The sequence below is a fragment of the Pinus tabuliformis genome, chromosome 4_1, assembly GCF_031772625.1.
Source record: "Pinus tabuliformis cultivar Carrire ecotype Pingquan chromosome 4_1, CPIR1, whole genome shotgun sequence".
In the NCBI taxonomy this organism is placed as follows: Eukaryota; Viridiplantae; Streptophyta; class Pinopsida; order Pinales; family Pinaceae; genus Pinus; species Pinus tabuliformis.
In genome coordinates, this window is record NC_142303.1 from 561,944,484 (window position 1) to 561,960,187 (window position 15,704).

Genomic DNA, 15,704 nt, shown 5'->3' on the forward strand with positions numbered 1-15,704 from the left:
GATCAACCATGCCTTCAAAGAAGGTTATATCATAATTCTTGATTGACAGAGCAAGGATTGCTTGTCTGAAAGGTGTTTAGACAGTCAGAGGTTGATTGTATGCTTGTTTTGTAGACCGATTATTGTTTAAGTTTGCATAGGTGAAGAGAAAGCTATTGGTAGCTCAGTACAAGAAGGACAAGAAGAAAGAAGAAGTCATTGGCATAATGAAAACTTCTACAAGTGAGTCCTCAAATTCTTCTTTCTTCATCACAAGACTCTTTGATGAATACATGAAGCAAGAATTGTCCACCATGATGGATATGGTGAGAGAAATGTATGAGGACAAAAGAAAGTGTAGCATACTTAGAGGGTAGTTGAATTCCATGAAGGAAGAGAAGCAGTTGCTTTCTGATAGATTGAAGGAAATGGAGAGGCAACTTCATATAGCCAATATGAACCTGAAAAGGATGCATGAGTTGGAGACACAACTCTTTGTTGTCCAAGAAGCCTTGGTCAACTATCATCTTGAAGAAGAGGTAAACCATTCCAGTTTGTCTTCAAATTCCTCTAAGGATGCTTATATTGGTTCTTTTGAAAAACATACCAAAGGCATAGGTTCCAAGCTAATGTCCAAGATGGGCTATGAAGGAAGAGGCTTGGGCAAGCATGCACAAGGTATTGTTGAACCAATAATGGTTGAGGAAAGGCCTAAGTATTTGGGTCTTGGCTATGGACAGTCTTATGGAAAGTGTTCCAAAGCTGCCATGAAGGCCATTGAAACAACTCCAAGAAGGGGTTGCATTGCAGAGTGTGAAGATTGTATTCAAGAAGAATGCAATAGCTTGAAACATCATGCAGGTGTTGAGAGGCACACACTTGAATCAGAGATTTGGGGAGACTCTGACAGCCTTGAAGAGATTGATGGTATTCAAAAGGGAGCCACTTCTTCGTTTTCTTCACCTCTTCATGAAGGAAATAAAGGTGAAAGAGGCAGGTATAAATCTGGTTCTAGTCATTTTCCTTTTGATTTTGCAAAGCATGATAAATTTCCACATAGAGATGGGAAAAGAATTGCTTGTTTCTTTTGTGGTTTGGATAACCATAATGTTTCTAGATGTTGGAAGAGAATTGCCACATACAGGAAGCTTTTGAAGGAAAAGAAGCAAGAAGATAAAGGTCCATTGGACGAGGAAAATCATGCTGTCAAGAGGATGCACATGCAGTGCACTTACTGCCATAAGCAAGGACATCTTGCTGCAAAATGTTGGACTTTGAATCCAGCAATGCTTCCACAAAAGTTGAAGAAAATGGAAAGAGAAGATGGCAGGCATGGAAAGGAAGATTCCATGAATGATGTGTCTCAGGATGATTCACATGATGATGCTGAGGTGCAGAAAAAGGTAGTACCTTTGAAAGGGATTGGTAAGAAACGGTTAGACCTCTTATCTGATTAAGATTGCATGTCTATTAATGCATCTACATTATATTTCATTTCAGCTTCAGAAGTATAGTGTGCTTAAGTGAAATTTGAAGGATGAAATGCATGCATGAGCATGAGATGCATTAACACAGGGAGGTTGATGATTCCCTTGTATTTGAACATGTATGTGTAATTAACTTGCTGGGTTGATTGCTTTGACATGCATGTGATGCCATGTTGACTTGGACGAAGTTAACTTGGTCTCCAAAGAGATAATGATGAAGTGTTTCATCTTTTGGAAAAAGAGTCCTAATGGTCTTTTTCTACATGCTTGACTTGAAGGGTCATTTGTTTAAGGCATGTTTTATGGGCTTGTTATCTAGTTCATCATTTGTATGCAGATGTAAGACATGGAGGTGTTCACAAGCTGTGAAATCTGTTTCTTTTGTTGAAGCAGGAGTTATGCCATCCAGTTGTTGTCTGTGTTTCTGTTATTGTTAACAATTGTTGTTGACAACTTTTCAAACAGGTACAAATGAAAGTTTTTGTGGAGTAGATGTACTTCACATTGGTTTGAGCCACCTTGGATCAATGATCAAGGTAGAAGAGTTCAAACTACCTTCTATGACCATTTCAGCAGAAGTTCTGCATGAAGGCAAGAAGGAAGACAGTTCTTCCCAAGAGAACCAGCACATCCAGAAAGGAAAGTGGTCAGAGACTTTGGTTCAGAGGCACTATGCAAGGCAAGTGTGTGGAGGCTGAAAGAAGAGGGTGTTGTTACTCTCATTTATTGCTCAGATCAGTATATCAGTCTTTTGGAGAACAAAAGTCCTTTTAGTGGGAAGACGTGATCCAAAATGGATTTTGGATAGAATCCTAAGTCTAAGTGGTCCTCATAGAGGAAAAATGAAAGTCCAAGGAAGTTCCTGGAAATAGCTCCATTGCAAAGATATTTTCCTTCTAAACCTACTGCAACTTGAATGGGCTAAAATGGAATTAGGATGCAGAAGTTATCGCATAAAGAAGATGCCCATTTTCTTTGAAAAAAGAGGCAAAAACCCCTAAAAATGGAAAAAAAAACCCTTAAAAAGGGAAATCACATCGAAAAAAGGCAAAGGCCGGATTTAAGCGGAGGCAGAGGAAATTCCAATCTGCTGATCCAATCGATCGGATCGGAGGCAGACAGAGATGCGATATCGGGACCATGAACTAGGCGACTGCGATCATGCGATTCGCCGATCACCGATGATCGGATCAGTGAATCGGCATCGACAATGCACAGAACCACTGGGTCGTGTGTGATGCGATATGCGATAGCGATCGCGGTGAGCAATCTTAGCCGTCGGATCACAAAAGGAATGGATGGCCAGGATTGAATCGGCGATTTCCGGACCCGACGGATTTCATAAGCATAATTTATAAAATTTGAGATCCGATAAACGGGAATTTCTGTGTATTAACGATTTTCGGTGAAAAAACCAAAATACAAAGAAACGATGCCTGAAGCGGTAAAACAGACCTGAAGGGGGGGTTATAAACCTGATTAAATAGAATTTGAGTTCCGTAAAAGCAGATTTTGGGTGGGCCTCCTGCGGTAAACGGTTTTGGGTTGGCTCTGCCGATCCCACTGACTGGTCGACACGTGGCTGGTGGAGGAGAGAGGAAAACCGCCTTTTCGGGCGGGTAACCTCCGTACTCCTAAGCCGCCCGAAATTGCATATGGACCATTGGATCAGAGATCCCATAGATCAACGGTGTAGAGTGTGTCAGCAGCCAAAGGTGGACCTGATGTGATTATAGGGTGGATGCGATATAATTTCAAGTCAGATAAAAGGATTTTGTCGGGTTTTTGAAGGTTTTCCCATGTATTTGGGATTTTGCCCAATACACTAATGCGATGCGATTTAACGCCTAATGGTGGACCCGATGGGGATTTAGGGGCAATTGAAGGGAGTTTCAAGTCCAAAATACATGTCCGATAGTGTATTTTCCGGAAAACTTTGTGTAATGGATTTTTTTCTCAGTTTTCAGATTTTCACCTATGAGACGGCCCTGATTCCTTATGTAACTACTCCTGACCATCATGCCATGCTGCAGTAGGTGTTTTTTACAAGCAATGATGGATTTTGAAGCGACAAAGCCACAGAGGGACAACGAATTGCAGAGAAACAGCTAGGGAAGCGAAAAAGCCGGAAGATGCCTCAAAAGAGCCAGTGAGCATGATTGAGAGCACGATAGGAAGAAGGTAGCAGAGGGCAGTTGCAAGAGAGCAGAGAGAGCCGAAAAGATACTATGCAGAGCAGCTGAGGGAGCCTTTGGGGTCACTTGAAGTTCAAGTGAAAAGCCAGAGAGCTGAAGGTTGCAGAAAGCCAAAGAAGCCAGAGCCAGAGCTAAGAGCCAGAGCCAGAGCCAAGAGCCAGAGCTAGAGCCGAGAGCCAGAGCCAGAGCTAGAGCCGAGAGCCAGCAGTCGAGAGCTTAAAGAGCAAGGGATAAAATGGTATCAAAACCCATCGTTTCTGTGTAAAACAATGGAGTTGAGCCAAGAGCTTGTAGAAAGGACTGTGTCATAATCCCAGAGAGCCGAGTTGAGTTGACTAGAGCTCAAGGAGATGTAGCCCAAGAGTTTTGGGTGAACTCCATATTAAATTGTTGTTCTGTGTGTTTTGTTTTATTGCTGCATTGTTTATTGTCATATATATGTTATATCAGCATAACAACAACATATTAAAAGCACATAAACAGTTCTAACACAAACACAAGCATACACCATATTTTCAAGCATCTATTTAATTCCGCATTGGTTAATCAATAAGACTTGAGAACATTTAAGCTTTGGAAGTGGGAGAGGTCCTTGTAAGTTAGACAAGGAGCCTAAGAGTCCCATTTTCAGATCAATTGGTGTGGGAGGTAGCGTGGTGGTGGGCTCCCCACTAACTTCCAATGTCCAATTGGGCAACACCCAAATTGGGGGAATAATAATAATAATTTTAAATATTGTTATAATTTAGTTAATTTTTATGAATTCCTTTTTTAATCCTCCCAATGTGAGATGTATCATGACGTAAGTGTTTTGATGCTTATTAGTGTTTAAGAACTATTTAATTAGTATATTCTATACAAACATGTAATGGGTGTCATAATGATCAAATTTAAAGGGCTGATTTTTATTTTAAGTTGAAGGGTATATTTCCATTCAACCATTCTATGATGGAATTTTTAAAAATACTTGTACTTCAATTGACAATAATAAACTAAGTACATATTTCAAAATAAAATTGTTTTCAATAAAATATTATCTTTCCAAATTTTACAATGTTCAAAATTACAAAGGAAAATAAAAGTCATTAACATCGATCCATATCAGAGATGATTTGTTTTATGTATCCATATGATGATTGAGCAATACATCTTAGATTAATATCTCAAGCAGTTCATGATCATGCTTAAACATAGGAGGTAAGTTTGTTTTAAAATGTTATTAGAAAAGAATAAATTTTCATATACACTAAGGCCTTTATTGATGGGTGGGAACTCTATTGAAACACTATAAGAGCCATGAAGAGAGCATTCTTGCTTTATAGGGCTCTAGGAACGTGCAAATCTAGTTTGAATCCATCAATTTCTTATTATGTAATCTAATACCTCTATGATAATTCCTAAGGCCAATAGAGATAAAAAGTGAAGGGAAATTATTCATTAAGACCATTAATTATGTTATTCTTAGTGAATACATTGATTGTTCACTTTATTTCACTGTAGTGAAGACATTGATTGTTTACTTTATTTCCCAAACATTATATAGTTTTTCATAAACTAACAAATGGCCTTCATTAACCCTTTCCATTGAATGTCATTATATATAATGTTGTGATGTACATGACACAAGTGTAGAGTATCTTCACCAAAGTGTGAGACTTCCTTGCTTATATTAATTGGTTCATTTTTCCAAATGCCCTCATCTTTAGTCCACAAAAAAAGTAAATATTTTCAACAAAATTCTTCATTTAAATTTTCCCTCTTTTCTCATTGACAAATCACCCTTTTTTAAATTCAAATATATTAATTCATAAATTTTCTTAATAACATTGTCCCTATTTTCTCATTAAATTTTCATATGATATTTAATATTTTTTATCATTTTTTAAACCAATAAAATAAAACAATATCGAAAAATTATTTGTATATTTTAAATTTAACATTTTTTTTACAATTCCTCCTTTATAATATATCTAATCCCTACTATCCTCTCCTCTATAATTTCTAAATCCCTTCTTGTAACGAATTATTGAATAAAACAAACCTATTATAATATAACATGTTTCACCTAATTTTTTTCCACATCCCAACTTCATCACGTATATATAAAATCAATGAATCCATTACAAACAACATATTAAATAATAAAAATTATTCTCGCATTAAATAAAAAATAATGTCCTACCTATCCACCTATACAAAAGGATCACACGGTAATAAAAAACTTGACACACAAAATTATCATACCAAAATGTAACTTTTTTTTGTGTGTTTATATGTAAGCCAATAAATACTTATGTGAATCACCTCAATTATTGCACCAACTTATAACTTTACAATCAATACTTATTTGAATCACCTATATTACTGTATCAATGTACAACTTTACATATAAAATTTATATATATCATGTCGATGATGGCAGGAATCTACAATTTTATGTAAAGTTTTCTTATTTATTTCAATCAAGGATGGAATTTGATAGACACATTACAAAATTTAAAATTTTCTTATTTATTTCAATTAAGGATGGAATTTGATAGACAAATTACTCGTCATATAGTAATTTATTTGTTAAATATAATTATAATGTTTTTTTATAATTATTAAATTTTTTTGGTTGAAATGACAAAAATAAATACTAAAATTGGTTAAGCTATCAAATTTAATGAGTAATTCAAATTTGAAATTCAAACCCTATTTCAACTCTTCTAACCCCAGTTTCTTCTTCATTTCAATATTATCCTCTCTCTTGTACTCTTTATATAAAGTGCCATTTTAAAAGAATAAAACTATTTTTACATGTCATATGAATGACATGCCCTTTCATTTCAAATGTCCTCAATCATTACACTTTATATAAAGGTTGACACGCAATTTCAAGATTTTTCCTTTTTTACTTGTAGCAACCATTTTTTGTTAGTTATTTATCTGGAATGACAAAACGTGTGACAACGGCATGAATTGTTTTTAGTATGTTTTGAGACTATGTAGATTTAGAAATTAGTTTTATGATTTATTTATAGTTAAGTTGAATAGATAAGGTTTATTAATTTTTATTGATAAATTTATATGATTAATAAATTCACAATTATAATTATATAATTAACTGAGTTAATATATTAATATTTTAAAATTTTAATTTTAATTAAATATCAATTTTTTTTTCATTTGGTTATATTTCATAGTATTAAAGTACATTTTTAGTCTTATTTCCTGGTTAAATATATTTGATAATATTAAGATTTGATTTTAGATTTTTATAATCCATATTAATTTTGATAATGTCTTTCGAATTAATTATATCATAAGTTGTTGGTTGATGTTTCAAACGATTTAATGTGGTTCATCCTCAGGAAAAAGGTGAAAAAATCAATTGATCCAATGTTTAAATAACAAAAATGTATTTGGTACCAGAGTTGGCCATCAAAAATTAATTATTGAATTAATAAATTAATTATTATTATTATTATTATCATTTTGTTTTGTTTTATATTATTTTCATTGTCGAGAGGCGCTCTACAACCCAGTATATGAGGGAAATATTGTTACGTAACATAACGTTACATTAAAAAAATATAAAAAAAATATAAGGGAGATGTTGTCACTTAACGTAATATTACATTAAAAAATATTTAAAAAAAATATGAGGGAGATGTTGTCATGTAACATAACGTTACATTAAAAAAATATTAAAAAAAAAATGTGTCAGCTAATATATATTGTATATGCGGAAGATATGTGTAACCTTATGTTGAAGCCCCAAAAATCGGGTCTACAACAAGGGGGATACCCGCCTAGTCCGAACCTTCGTTGGCAGCTCCTTTTCCGTTTGGTATAGTGGGTCCGGCTGGGGATATGGGACCAGTTTCCCAATTTCAGTGTGTGTGTGAGAAAGATTGATATTTCTGTTTATAACAGTTTTTAAATGGAATACTTTTAATCTAATTCTAAACTAATAATAAGGAAACTATTATTCTAATGACAGAAATATGTAAATCTACACTAACCCGGGGTGTAATTTTCCTTCTATGCGATCTAAAATGGTTTCAAACAACAACTGGTAATAAAGATCATTCAGCTGTTATGAGAAAGGAATTTAGTACAGATGAACCACTTCGTATAAAAAGTTAGATGAAGCAGTTGTGCAAAACATATCGCATAATGAGCTATTCATACACTAAGCATAAATAAATACCTATCACCGTACAAAAGTGCCAAATGATAACTCAGACATTCATACATTAATATATAAATAACTGAATTGGAAATCACTCTAACACAAGGCAGAAATAGTTAAGAGATAGAAATACCATTTATAACTAGTCCTACTCATGAGCTTCAAGTGACAACGATTTATCTCTCCTTGATCAAATATCCACTAAGAGTAAAAAAGTGCAACATCAGTAGCAGATATCAAATGCAAACATTAATAAATCATGTTCCATTCATTCATCAAAACCTCCTCAGAGGGTATAAAAGTGCATGTTTTGGGGATAGGTTTTTGATAAATTTCAGGACCCTTCTCTAAATGCATGAGAAGGGTTTAAATACTACTAAACTAATTCTAAAAATAAATTATTACAAAAATGTAAGATGTTGTTTAAATGACCGTCCTCTTTTCAGGAAAATAAAACAAAATTAAACTAAAATTGAATCTAAAATTAAACTACTTCTGTATTTGGTCCTTGAAATTGCACGCATGCAGCATCTGTTTGAGAAGAGTCGGCTGGCTGACTTCCGCTTTTAGCAGAGCTGAGAAAACAGAATTGACAAGAGCTGGCACCATTTTTTCGGTCGAATTGATGATACACTTAACAGTCATCCATTGGCTATGTGGCTTTTCTAAGTAAGCCCAGTAATAATCCCAGTTTAACCTGGTTAAACCTTGGATTGCTTGTGCCTTTTCTTGAGCTCTCTGTTTCCAATCTGCCTTTATCATTACTGTTTGCAGTTTCCGAAGCTTGCAGGTAACTGGGCAACTAGCAGCTTTCCTTTTCTAGAAATTTTTCTCAGCGATGCGCGATTAGCGCTAGGTGCTAATCGCGCATCAGAAACTGCCTCCGTTTCTTGATCTGGGTTTCCTTGATGCGTTTTTCGCCTTTTGCGCTTTTTCCTTCCAATAGATATAAAGTTCAAAATTTGTAAAAATAATACTTCTGTGAATTGTTGACCTTGAGTCTTAAACTTTTTGTTTCTAATTTCTGCGTTGTCCAATATCCACTTGACCATGTCTGTGTATGGGAGGATTTTTGGCCTTGCTGCTGTCTGGTGTAAGAATGAGCAGGCTAGCTCTGAAAGGGATGCTTCTGAAGAACCATTTGAGCCCGCGGTAGCAACTATTTCCATTACTCTGGGATTTTCCTCTTCGAGCAGATTATACATGCCTTCCCACATAGCTATTCCCGCGTCTTTGTTACAGGCCATGTCTGTATATAAGGGTGCCATTTCCTTTTCTTCTGAGCTCGGGGCTTTGCCTTTCTTTCCCATTTCAACCTGCGTATCACTTTGTATCAACCTCTGTTCTCCGTTCCTGCAATTCACAAGTGAAGCGAAAATGAATGACAAGGAAGGGTGATGGAAAAGTTTTTAAATGCCGCAGACATATCAAACATACCACCTTACGTGAAATGATTCTTTCGATAAGCACGCACCCATATTCCATTAAACTAGCAACTACCTTATTTATTAGCATTAAAGTGCATAACCAGGTGTCAGCTTAAGGACAATACTTTTATTGAATAACGTGCCTGAGAGATCTGCGATGGAGCAATTTTGCGATTTGATTCGCAACATCGCGAAATCGAAAAATCGCAATGTTGATCGCTTATGACATCACATTATCACTTGATCGCGACATCGCGAAATCGCAATATCGCAAATCGTAGGAATGTTATGTATGACAAACTTCGTTAACCTGTTTTTTTGTGAGATGCGATCTTGCGATCAGCGTTATCGCATATCGGCAAATTTTAAAATGTTTCATGTAAGTTGTGTTGAATGCGATGTGATATTTGTTTATTATCGCATATCGTGATCTTGCAAATGTTGGAATTGCGTTTGTAAGGTGGAATCCCGCTATCTTATGCAATGCGATATTTCCTAAGGAAAGATTTATCTTACCTTATCATAAAACTTAGCTTTTTTGGATTTTCCAAGAGGGTTTCCTAAGCTTATGATGGTAAGTTTATTTGAAAAGGAAATTTAACCACTATTTTGATTTTTTAGATTTTTAACTAAGGGTCCCCTCTTATTTAGTATTAGGAACAACACTCAATAAGAAGGGGGATTGTTACTGGCCACAACAATTGGCAATTCACTTGGAAGAACCAGTTATCACTGCTGCTTTTTTGAATTTTCAAAACTTCCAAAACAGAGAATTTTTCAGAAAGTTAAACTTTATTATAGAAAGATAAAGTACATTATATCCTAACCTGTCAATGACATTTTGTTTCAACTATTTTCAACCTTGATTACTCGCTGCGTCAATCTAGTCCTTGTATTTATATCAGTCATTACTTGGCTTGTAAAGTTAAAACAAAGTCTTCTCTGTAAACCCGTTTTAAATATGCTCATTTGTCATAGGTAGAGCCTCTGCTACCAGCAGACGTTTATAGCCTCGACAGGGTTACCTGTTACCCAACAATGATCCTGTATCCTATGTAAAGAAACCCACAATTCTCAAAGAAGAATCCATATCCACACTTTCTACTTTCATTTTCTTTTTATTCTTAAAGAGCAATGTCTTGGTTTGATGGCCAATTTATGACACAGTCATTCATTGATTTATAACTTTGCTGAACAAGCTGGCTCGTGATGAGACCCTTTGCCTTTTGATTGCAACAATCTTGAGTCTTTGCCCTGTTGTGGTATGCAGTATTGGCAAAGTCAGCAAGTTATAATATCTGTGATTATGATAAGCCGGCTCGTGATGAGACCTCTCACTCTTTAAGATAAAGTGTATCCTTGGATTGTTCCTCTGAAAGTTGTGATTCCCTTAGTAGGGAGGAAGTCATTGTTTCCTTAAGATAGCTCTGGACGACAATAGTAGAGTTTTTTGGAAATAGTTGTTCTACAGAGAATCTTTATTTTGTTATTGATACTTTTCATTGTACTGATATAAAACAATTTCTCACTAAAGGTTGTTTTCATCAAATTTTATGAAGTTGAAACTAGTATCATATCTAGGCTAGAGTTTTTAACTGTATCTTTCAATAATAAAGATCAATTTTCCAAAAGATTTGCTATTTATACAAGTGAAAGATCAAAATTTGAAAGAGAATTGGTGTCTTTTTCATAAATGCCAAAAGTAACTATGTACAACCGGTTTTATTTATGAAAAGAAAAACCACTACTCTACAAAAATAGAAGACTGATCTTCTATGGAAAATATTTCTTGAGAATTTTACTATTAACAGGTAAAGAATCCCTCTTCCCTGCTAAATCTTGTAACATGAAGGTCGATGGACCTATGATTTCTACAATTTGAAAAGGACCAAGCCACATTCTTTGAAATTTTGTATGTTTTCCCTTTTCCTCGTGAGCCTTGTCCCATTTTAAAACTAAATCTCCTATCTGAAAATCTTTTCTGGATACCATATTGGAATCAAAAGAGGCTTTCACCAATGCTTGATGATGAGCGTGAGTAATCTTAGCCCTTTCTCGTTGTTCTTCTAATTTAATTAATTCCAGCTGCCTAAGTTGTAAAGAAGAAGTTGGTACTTCATCAATGTACTGAACTAAGGCCAAAGAGGGAATTACCAGATGTGTTGGAAGAACCACTTCTTTCCCATAAACTAAATTAAAGGGAGAAGTGTCGATAGAGGCTTTCTGTGTTATTCGGTCTGCCCATAAAGCATTTATTAAAGACTTATGCTAATTTTTATGATTTTGGTCAATGGTTCGCTTAATAATTCTAATTAAGTTCTTATTTGTTGATTCAGCCAACCCATTCCCTTGCGGATAATAATTGGCCGAGTATTTAAGTTTCAAACCCCTTTTGAGTGCAAACTTAGTCATTGTATTACCAGAAAAGTATGATGCATTATCAAACATTAAAGCGGAAGGCAATCCAAACCTGGTGATTATGAACTGATCTATGAATTCAATGATATTTTCAGCATTAGCCGTCTTGAGTGGAACTGCTTCTACCCATTTAGTAAAATAATTTGTCGCTGTGAGGATGTATCTATGCTGTTTTAGAAGAGTGAGGAACGATCTCACCTATTATGTCTAATCCCCACTGATCGAAAGGATGTTCGATGGTAACTGGTTGCAGTGGCAAGGATGGTTTCTTTTGTCTCCCAGCAGCGGTTTGACAGACTTGATATTTCCTTACGTAGTTATGTGCGTCCTTGAATAATGTGGGCTAGTAATAGCCTGCGCGTAAGATCTTATGAGCAGTTGCATCTCTAGCGTAGTGTCCGCTTCCTGGCCCATCATGGAGTTCCTGCAAAACTTTTTCAGCTTCAGCTTTCTCAAGACATCTAAGTAGGACAGAATATAATTTATTCTGAAAAGAACATCATTTACAAGTTGATATAGTTTGGCTTTTAACCTAAGGGCTCTTTTCTTGGTATGATCAAGATTTGGAGGAGCATATCCATTCTTTAGATAATAAATAATATCAGCATATAATGACTCAGCATCGTTTAGGCTTACCTCATACACTTGTACCTCTTCAGATGGATTTTTGGGCATTAGCGATGCTCCTGCTAGCAGTTTGCAAAAGCCTTGACCTTTTACAATGTTTGCTGGTTTGATTTCTACATCGTATTCTTGTAAGGCAGTAACCCAATTTGCCCTTTTCTCACCCACATCCTTCTGTACTAGAAGACTTCTTACCGCTGGAAACGGTATTAAGATCTTGGTATGTGTTTTGAGTAAGAAAGGTCTAAAGTATTTAATTGCTTTAAAAACAACATAAGCTTGTTTTTCTACATCTGAATAATTCAATTCAGCACCTTGTCAATTGGAACTAAAAAAAGCAATTGGGGCTTCCGCCTTCTCTTGATTTGCTTGAGTGAGTATCGCAGCATATGATCTATCTGAAGCAAAGGTATACAAAATAAAAGGATCGAAAAAACTTGGAGTTGCTAACGATGGAGCGTTAATAATGGCTTGTTTGATCAAATTGAATGCTTCATGTTCATCTTGGCCCCATTTAAAGTTTGCATTCTTTTTAATCATGGCTTGTAAAGGAGACACAATTCTTGAAAAGTCTGGGACGAATCTCTTTACAAAGTTGATCTGGCCAAGGAAAGACTGCATGGCTTTCTTATTGTGAGGTAGAGGAACTGTGAAAATTTCTTTGATTCTGTTAGGATCAATGTGAATTCCAGATTTTGACACTATGAATCCTAGAAGCTTTCCTTCACTTAATGCGAAAAATGATTTTTTCGGGTTAAGCGAAATTCCATACCTTAAACAGCATTGGAAGATTTGTTTTAAATCCCTGAGATGGTTGTTTCATTTTTTGGAATAAACAATAATATCATCCAAATAGATTTTTTCAACTCGTATTTTCCACTTATCTCCAAATGGGTTTACTCAATTTTAAAGCGGAAACACTCGTTGGATGCGTAATTTCATTCTTCATCCATGGCGTACCCATGTTGCATACTTTTGATGGACCCTACTACATGAAAATATGAAATATATAAAAAATGTGATTGCAATCACATTTTTCATGTATTTCTCATTTTTCATGTGGGAGAGTCCATCCAAAGTAAGCAACATGGGTACTACTTGGATGAGGAATTAAAATTTTCATCCAACAGGTACTCCCGCTTGAAATTTGAGTAAAACCATAAATAGATAAGTTGAAAATAAGAATTAAAAAAGTAGTTTTATTATTTTATTATTTTTAATTTTTTTAATTTTTTACTCCAAAAATGGTGAAGCATCCCCATTGTTGACATTGTCATCTTAAATATAATTGGTTCTTATAAAGTTTATTATTGTTGTACATTTTCTTAGGAGACCCATTTTAGACTTCAAAATTCCCCTAATAATTGAAAGAGAAAGTAAATATACTTATTAAATATTTCTTTAATGTGTTTGAACAAGTTAGGAGACCCATTTTAGACTTCAAAATTCCCCTAATAATTGAAAGAGAAAGTAAATATACTTATTAAACATTTCTTTAATGTGTTTGAACAAGTTCTAATCCTAGATAACCTCAATTGTTTTATTTTTCCCAACCTCTCTATAATCTTTATACAAGTATGAAATATTTAAAATTACCAAAAAAAAAAAAAAAACAAAAAGAATCAAATAATCAAAAATTAAATTTTAAATCCAATTTCATCCTTTTTATTTTTTATTTTTAACAATAATAAAAACTATTCGGTATATTAAATATTTACTATCTACTTAATATAAAACCTATATTCTAAAATCTATTCATAAAATAAACCCTAATTCTAAAATAAAGATACCTCATATACCTATTAATATAATTAAGCCTCATAAAATAATTTATTAGCCCTTACCATATCTAAGATACCCATTAATATAATTAAGACTCATAAAACATCTTATTAGCCCCTGCCCCTTCAAGCAATGGGCAGTGCACTATAGTAATCATTTTTTATTATAGCACCCTCTTATAAATTTACCAAAAACATATAAGAAGAATCAATAGAAAGTTTTGCACCATTTCCACCAAAAGCATCATGAATCATAATTTCATTAAGTACTTGGTTTACATAATTTCAGTATGAGCATGATTTAATTACCTAAAAAAGTTGCTTAGAAAATACACACGTATTGTGATAATACCTTTTGATGTCAAAGTTAGAATTAATTGTGCAAATTATACTTAACACTACTAGCTCAATATCCTACAACGGTATAACTTAAGTATACTAATTCACAGATTAATAAGAGTTTGCTTTAGGATTTTTTGATAGTGTTATAAGAAATCGTGTTGTATGTGAAGAGGTAGGGATTCTATTTTTTTTAAATAATTATTTCATTAAATTTAAAGTAGGATTCAGGGCGAGAGTCATATAATCATTGATAGTACTAAAATTAGTGTTGTGGTTACCAAATGAAAAAAATTATTGTCGTTGTTATCAAATGAAAAAATCAAAGATTTGAGAGCGTTCTTCTGCATCTATTCCCTGAGTCATATTCAAGAGTTTCAGCTATTATAATTGACTCAGAAACTTAAAATACAAATTATTATGCTCGTTCTCCCTTTTGCTAATACTGTTTTTATCCAATGAACGATCTAGTGATACCTGAGTCTCCTTAATTTGATTAAAATGTAATTCTGGCTTTGAAATTTCTAATTTTTCTTGCAGAAGTACGAGGAAAACCCTTTTTTGTTTTTTTCTAAATTAAGGGTCAGTTGGATGGAAAAATGATTAATTTATAGAGGTGTTATCACTAAAACGGTATAAAAAAATTGATAAGATTAGATGTCGATTGAGAAAGTTTGATTTTTTGAAAAGTAGTTTTTATCCTCGATCCTCTCTATATTCTGTTGAAAAATGAATCCAAGAATACATTGAACTACATTAATGCTTACATTTTCTTTTTTAGTTGACGGATGTGTGCCAAGCACGCGAGATGCCGTGAACTCTAAAATAGACATCGCCCGTTTTCTTCCCCCATTGTAAGCTTCGAGCCCTACATAATCTTTTTAACTTTCATGTTATGGTGAGAATTGTTGTAGCAATCTAATAAATTCCAGGTGATTATGAAAGATTTATAATCCTGGGCAGCCTCTACCTAAGCAATGAAACAAGTATGAGAATGATTTTGAACATTTGAAATCATCTTACATAAAGCAAAACTTAAAAAGAAGGAATGACCATTATTTCAAGCAAATTGGAATAAGCAGAATAATATACTTGAAATCTCGCTTCAAATTATATACATAGTTTCTGAACGTAATAGATTGGAAGGATTAACAGACTCACTCTATTTCATGTTTTAGTTACACAGATATAATGTTAAACTTTGACTATCTTCACCATTTTTACACAGCTTTTTACCATACATTAGAATGTTGAACTTTTACTGTTGCTAGTAGTAC